This window comes from Balaenoptera musculus, chromosome 12 (genome assembly GCF_009873245.2).
Source record: "Balaenoptera musculus isolate JJ_BM4_2016_0621 chromosome 12, mBalMus1.pri.v3, whole genome shotgun sequence".
NCBI lineage: Eukaryota > Metazoa > Chordata > Mammalia > Artiodactyla > Balaenopteridae > Balaenoptera > Balaenoptera musculus.
The window spans coordinates 68,897,407-68,905,707 of NC_045796.1; the positions used below are offsets into that span (position 1 = coordinate 68,897,407).

The 8,301-nt window shown below is 40.9% G+C and overlaps 1 pseudogene; it reads right to left on the reverse strand.

Moving 5' to 3' along the window:
• Positions 1 to 5,627: 5,627 nt before the first annotated feature.
• On the reverse strand, positions 5,628 to 6,242 carry LOC118905233 (annotated as a pseudogene).
• Between the last annotated feature and the right edge of the window lie 2,059 nt (positions 6,243 to 8,301).

The following is an 8,301-nucleotide window of genomic DNA, read 5'->3' on the forward strand; positions in this document are numbered from 1 at the left end:
GTGGTTAAGAATCCGCCTGCCAATGCAGAGGACATGGGTTCGATCCCTGGTACAGGAAGATCCCACATGCCACGGAGCACCTAAGCCCGTGCGCCACAACTACTGAGCCTGCTCTCTAGAGCCCACGAGCCACAACTACTGAGCCCATGTGCCACAACTACTGAAGCCCGCGTGCCTAAAGCCTGAGCTCCGCAACAAGAGAAACCACTGCAATGAGAAGCCCGCGCACCGCAACAAAGAGTAGCCCCCGCTCGATGCAACTAGAGAAAGACTGCGTGCAGCAGCAAAGACCCAATGCAACTAAATACATAAATAAATAAACAAACAAACAAATAAATAAATAAAAGAATGTACTCCCAGACATATGAAAAAAAAAAAAGAGAGAGAGAAAACATATCACATGCAAGAACCTTTTAACTGATCTGCTTATACCAGTTTCTACTTCACTACTCCTTCCAACTCATGCTCTGCATTTCTGTCAGAATCATCCTTATAAAACACAGATCTGATCTTCATAATCCCCTGCTTAAAAACTTGTGATGGAGTCCCATTGCCAAAAGGATTAAGCCAAAGCTCCTTGGCATGGTATACATACAGATCCTCTAAAAATTTGTCTCCTAGTTTCCATTCCAACCTCTTTAACATTCATTCTTCCCTCTCCTATAGTTCAGCACACCATACTGCTCCCACCACACTGTGCCTTTTCTCATCTGGTTCACTTTCTCTGAAACGCCCTGATTTTTCTATTTCTTGGTAAATTTGTGTTCATCCTTCAATAAATATCTCAAACATCAATTTTCTCTAAAATAAATTGCAGTCTCCTTTCCCTACAGAGGACTAATCTGTTTCCATCATATCCTACACAGTATTCCAAATGTCTTTACGTAGCACTAATGAAACTATATAATAATGATTTGTTTACATGCATCTCTCTCTAGCTAGAATGTCCCCCAAAATGTTGGACACTTACCATTAGTGGTACTGTAGATGGTTTTATGTGTTACACTGATATGACGTTAAATATTGAATTGCATAGTGTGAGAGTTATTCCCCTTTTAATACTTTAGGGAGAAAGTTTTAGTTTTGTGCTTATGGCTTTAACATCTCTCTATTATTGTGTGATTCATTTCCCTTTTTTAAGAGAGAGCAGGCCTCAGGCTTAAAACTTTGTAGATAACAATAATTGGCTAGAATTTATATATTTCTTCATGATATTTTCTGATGATTACTTTCTGTCTATGAAACTTTAAAAATGAATATTGATGAGTGACTTCCCTGGTGGTCCAGTGGGTAAGACTCTGTGCTCCCAATGCAGGGGGCCTGGGTTCATTCCCTGGTCGGGGAACTAGATCCCACATGCATGCCGCAACTAAGAAGTCCGCATGCCACAACTAAGAAGTCCACATGCCACAACTAAGAAGCCTGCATGCCACAACTAAAAGATCCCGCGTGCCACAACGAAGACCTGGCGCAGCCAAAATAAATAAATAAAATAAATATTAAAAAAAAGATAACAAGGTCAACACATAAAATCAATTGTATTTCTAAGAAAAATTAATATTGATGATAGATTTTTCTTTTAAAATAAAAGTGAGATGAAGAAAAATAGTAAGCATATAATGGTAACAAAGTGCATCATTATGGCAAAATTCTCGTAGGCTATGTGAAAATGACTTAACTCTGGGAAACACTGGGCTAGGTCCTTCACAAGCAGGAGGCATAACTTCTATTTTCATCCCCAGTTCCTAGTACTATGTTTAATATACAGTAGATCATCACTAAACATTTGTCAAATTAAGTTAGGAAGAAACACCCACCTCCAACATTTTCAAGATTCAATGTCATTTTGGGGGATACATACCTAAAGTGACAGGCCTTCTGTAATCTGACTTTTCTGAAAAAGTTAAATAATATCCATTGTTATCATATAAATGACCTTTAAAATGATTTCCTATAGCTACCATGGAAGAAATCAAATTCACAAGAGGATACGACCATAGATTCTCCAACTGGGTTGTGTGGAATGAGGTCTTAAAAACCAAAGTTCAGGGGCAATAGAAGAAGGTTAACAATACATTCTATTCAAATCACCACATCAGTTTTCACCATCAAGGTCATGGTACATTTTAAGGGAGGGTAGACCAGAAGAGCTCTCACTAGAGGTGAGCTAGCACCATCTGTTGGGGAGTGAGTTCACAGCATAAGATGATATCAGCTGACTTCATTACTCCGGAATTTATTTCTCCAAAGTACTTTCTTTTCATCATACAGATTTAAAGACACTCCTGCATACCTAAGTACAATTTAATTTTCAGTCAGGTCTAGTTCTCTACTATGATAGTCAAAAACAAAACTCTTTAATTAATCTGATTATAGTGTACTAGTTTTTCATGATTTGACTCTTTAATTACAGACCTGATAATTAGACTACTTTGACCCACTTAAGAAATGGAAAAAAGGTTAGTAAGATTATACAGCCACGTGGATTATAGGTTTGCTGTAAAATAACAAATATGTGTTGCACAAAACAAAAACAAACTCATAGATACAGAGAACAAGCGGGTGGCTGCCAGAGGGTGGTGGAGGGGTGGGCAAAATAGGTGAAGGAGGTTAAGAGGTACAGACCTCCAGTTATAAAATAAATAAGCAACGGGGATGTAATATACAGCATAAGGATATGGTCAATAATACTGTAATAACTTTGTGTGGGGATAGATGATTATTAGACTTATTGTGGTGATCATTTCATAATGTATGTAAATGTGAAATCACTATGTAGTACACCTGAAACTAACATAATGTACGTCAACTAAACTTTAAATAAATAAATAAATATATATATATATATATAAAGCAAAAAACAAAAATACATTGTTTGTTCTTATAAACCAGCCTTGGTATCTCTTGATTATCTGTGGTTATTAGAAATAGAGGTAGCCTTAAATTTTAAACTTTACAAATAAGCTAGAAACAGTCATTTTCTCCTGTCACACTCCTTCCCAAAAAATCTATAGATGAAATTGAGAGGGTAGTGTTTCTCTTGTTCACCATTTGGAATAGATGCTCCAGAGTGACAAAAACGGAAGAGATAGCCAGCTGAGTGTGAAGGCAGGTGGAAAATGAGGGGGAAATCATAAGCGCTTAGATTCTAAATGACAACAAATGTGTTACCAGCAGTTTGCCCAGAGACAGGGCTTAGGAGTAAAGTTTCAAACATTAGCAATAAATTCGTATGTGCCTCTATTTTAAACATAACTTACAGATGACCGATCTTAAAGCTCTGTCCGCTAAGACAAGTTTTAACAAGTTGAAAAAAGATTTTGAATTTTTTCTTGCTGTATGCTTTATGGAACTGTGATTTCAATGGAGAGGTTTACAATCTGTTTACTTTTGAAAAGTGAGCTAAAGTAATGACATTATTTAAATGAGAAATAACCTTATCTGTTTTCCTAAAGTATTTTCCAATCGAAGTCTCTCTCTTATAGGGAAAAACCAAGAAGCATTAGATTGTAACGTTTAATTATTTATTTTTATGGAGCTTTAACTGATATAACATTGTGTACATTTAAGGTGTACAGCATATTGATTTGATACATTTATATATTGCAACATGATTACAATTTGCTAACACTTCTATCACATCACATAATTATTATTTCTTTTTTGTGGTGAGGATAAAGTGTAATTTTGAAACTGTATTATTATTATTATTATTTTATTTATTTATTTTTGGCCTCACCCCACGGCTTGCAGGATGTTAGTTCCCTGACCGGGGATTGAACCCTAGCCCTTGGCAGTGAAAGCGCGGGGTCCTAACCACTGGACTGCCAGGGAATTCCCATTAAAACTGTATTAAATGGAAAGGACGTAGTAGTTGCTGCAAAGAACAATACATTCAACTCTGCTGTACAACAGGGGCTATAGTTATTAAATAATTATCAGGTTTTGCCAGTGGTATACTCCTTGGGAATTCTCTGGCAATTTAGAGAGAACATTAACTCTCCCAAGCCTGTAGGGTACCATTTAATGCCTTAAAGCAATGATTCTTAAAGTGATACTTTTACTAAATGCACCTAGCTAAATTCTAGGACTTAGGGTAAATATTAATATGTTTGTGAACCTGGTGACAGGCAGGGTAATTAGTCTTGACCTAAGCCTTTTTTCCCTGCATCTTTAAGAGTACCCCAAAACGCCAAGGGAAGGGTAAAGCACAGCTGCATCGGTCACTCATGTCAACTGGTTTAAGGACCTGGTCAAGACGCTGGCACAGCCCAGCGCTGTGTAACATTCTTCAGTTGTCCATGCCTGATAACGGACATCCTCCAGCCTTCCAACTAGAAAGCAGTTTACTTATGCTTCTTTACACTCCGTTGCCTCGAATCAGACTTGGAAATAGGAAGGGCGTACATGTCATGCAATATAAAGAATTAGGGACTTCCCTGGTGGCGCAGTGGATGAGACTCTGTGCGCCCAATGCAGAGGGCCAGGGTTCGATCCCTGGTCAGGGAACTAGATCCCACATGCATGCCGCAGCTAAGAGTTTGCATGCTGCAACTAAGGAGCCCGCCTGCCGCAACTAAGACCTGGCACAGCCAAATAAAGAATTAAGGTTCCATAACTTATTTATTTGTTTATTATTTTAAATTAAAATTGTATACATCTAAGGTGTACAACATGATAATTTGATATACACACATAGTGAAATGATTCCCACAGTCAAGCTAATTAATATATCCATCTCCTCACATAGTTACCATGTCCATAACTTATTTTATTTATTTATTTTAAATGTAATACTGTTTATTTAACTTCAAAAACATTTCAGAATTCTAAACATACAAAAAAAAGTAACAGAATGTTGCAGATCGTGTTTAGTACAGAAGGTTCTTGAACTTTCATCAATGCAGTGGCTCTTGGCTTTGCTGACAATGAAGAGTTCTATGGTTTGTGTAAAAAACAAACAGTTTAAAACTACCGCACTTCAACTAAAAGGGATCCAAAACACTTCTCATGCCAGTTGACCCCCCCAGCCTTTTCCACAGCTAAGAATGGCAGCGGGATGCTATGTCTCTATATACAGAAACAAGACAACCTGAAGCTAAATGGATGCCCACTGCAGTGTCCACAGGTCCAGCCCCACGGTGCACACCCTGAGCTACGGCCCCTCCGGAAGGCATCGCTCCTACAGCCTCCACGCCAGCAAGGAGCGTCAAGAGTGTGTCTCAGTTGCTTTGTTCTTTTTACAAACTATAGATATGTACAGTTGAGAACTCGTGATTCCTAGCCAATGACCATAGAGTTAACACACCACCTCACAAATTAAAAAAAAAAAAGAAAATGCCAGAAACATCTTTAAATGCCTTGTCACACTAACAGCAAGGTGCACAGAGTGAGAAGAACACGAGAGTCTTTTCATTTTAAAAATGTTTGGAAATATGTACAACTTTGATACAGTTTCCGGGTGCTCCAGACACCCATGGCCACTTCATGTAAACCACTGACAATTGCTAGAGCACTTTGAGAGACTACGATATGATCATGATCCAACTGGGTAATTCAATCTAATGAGGGCAACAGACACGTCTCGGGCGAGAGGTGTGTCAATCACGGCGGTCCCTACTCTAAGGTATTCACAAGGAGACAGGTCAACAGTTTTTTTTATTCATCCTCCTCCCCCTCCCCCTCCCCCTCCCCCTCCTCCTCCTCTTCCACCTTTTTCCGGGCAACTTTAGCAGGACCCTTGGCGCCATCAAACTTCCCTTTAGACTTACAGTCTGCGACATCCTTCTCGTATTTCTCCTTCCGCTTCGCTGCCTTGTTGATGTATAGCTGCTTCTCGCTGTCACTAAAGTTATTCCACATCTCGCCCAGCTTCTTTGCCACATCGCCAATAGAGATGCCAAGGTTTGTAGATTTGATCTTGGGGCGGAATTCGGAACAGAACAGGAAAAATCCAGACGGTGGCCTCTTGGGGGCATTCGGGTCCTTCTTCTTCTTGCCTCCCTTAGCTGGTCCGTAATCCTTCATTTCCCGATCATAGCGCACTTTATCTGCCTTTGCCATTTCATCAAATTTAGACTTCTCTTTCCCAGACATTGTCCTCTCAGAGCACTTCTTGGAAAATTCTGCAAAATTGACAGGGACCTCGGGGTTTTTCTTCTTAGGTTCCTCTGTGCACATCTGCACAAAGAAGGCATAAGCAGACATCTTGCCCTTTGGTTTCTTGGGTCACCTTTAGCCATCTTGACTGTATCGTTCGCTAGTCTGGGCAGCACAGGGCATGACGCGTGGCTCAGCGCTCCACAGCTGTGTGCTCCATAACTTATTTTAAATCAATTCCAGCTACCTTTAAAGTTCAAGTTTCTAATTGAACCTCCTTCCACAGTTTAAGTCCCTTTCCTCAAATACTTCTATCAATAGGAACAGGAAAAAAACCTCCTACCTAGTCACTAAGTCTTTTCAGATATGCCAATAAAAGCTTTTTTCAAACTGTAAAGAGCTTTGTAGGGTTTTTCCAATTATAAAAAGTATTTTAAAAATAATCTGACGGGCTTCCCTGGTGGCACAGTGGTTAAGAATCCACCTGCCAATGCAGGGGTTCGATCCCTGGTCCCAGAAGATCCCACATGCCACGGAGTAAATAAGCCCATGCTCCACAACTACTGAACCTGCTCTCTAGAGCCTGCGAGCCACAACTACTGAGCCCTTGTGCCTAGAGCCCGTGCTCCACAACAAGAGAAGCCACTGCAATGAGAAGCCTGCACACCGCAACGAAGAGTAACCCCCCTCTCACCGCAACTAGAGAAAGCCCGAATGCAGCAACGAAAACCCAATGCAGCCAAAAATAAATTAATTAATTAAAATAAATTAATCTGACATACCAAAGGTAAGAAGAAGAAAGTGAAAATCAGAGTGTAATGCCTCCACCTAGAAACAATTCTATTTATAAACGCACATACCAATACGCATATTTTTAATAGGTTCATGGTTTACATAGAGTCTACTGAATTTTTACCCCACTTAATATGTCAGGGGGGAGGTTTATTAATAACTCTCACCTCCTCCCAAGTCTCTTTACTCTGCAAGGTCAGTGTAGTGGGTTGAATGGTGGCCCCAGAAAATACATGACCAAGTCCTGATCTTATTTAGAAAAAGGGTCTTTTCAGATACAATTAAGTTAAGGATCTTGAGATGAGATCATCTTGGATTACCTGGGTGGGCCTTAAATCCAATGATAAGTGTCCTGGGACTTCCCTGGCAGTCCAGTGGTTAAGACTCCACACTACCACTGCAGGGGGCTCGGGTTTGAGCCCTGGTGGGGGAACTAAGATCCCGCATGCCACGTGGCACAGCCAAAAAACACAAAAAAATTACAAGTGTCCTCGTAAGACAAAGAGGAGAAAGCCGCATGAAGACGGAAACAGAGATCGGAGGCACCAGGGACCAGAAGAAGCAAGGAAGGATCCCCCCGAGTGCCTTTGGAGAGAGTGTGGCCCTGCCAACACCTTGACTTCAGACTTCTGGCCCCCTGAACTGTGAGAGAATACATTTCTGTCAGTTTAAACTACTGAGTTTGTGGTAATTTGTTCCAACAGCCCTAGCAAACCCATATAGTCAGCATTCCAAACTTTCCTATCATACACCCAGCCTGCTCTGCAGCCTCATTTTCCTGTTCTTCTCCAGCTTGACGCTCCTGTTTGCCTCCTTTCATTTCCTGTATTGCCTCAAAGCCTTTGCACATGCTGTTCGAGTGCATGGATTGCTCCTCTTCATTCTTCAAATATTTCTCCAAGACTCCTCAGGGAAAAGTTCAGTGACCCTCTAGGCCTGCTCGCCAAGCCCCATAAGGTACCCTTCTAGCAGCATGTAGCTCTTTTCATAGCCCTTAGCCTAGTTTGTGTGTTTATTAGTGCCATAATTCGAGTCTGCCTCCTCTGCCGAACTGTAAGCTTCCTGAGAATGGGGGCCCTCCCCCACCCCTTATATTCCCAGGCCAGGCCTGAGCTTGCTGTGCCATAGGAATCACTTTTTGAATGAATGGCCACTATTCCAGAAGCATTTGCCGACCTTGGTAAACTCTCACAGCCTTTGAGACCGCCGTGGGCTAGGTAGGGTGACCATATTATTTACCCTCCAAAATCGACCACTTCTGAGAATGAAAAGGGGTGCTACTAACAATTACAAGTCACCTGGCTACAGTCCTGGTAACAGGCTGTACTGACCACAGGGGCAAATGTGAAGGCAGGAGGATAACCAGAAGGGGATGGATATGACATTTTGGAGAGACGGGGAGAGGATCAT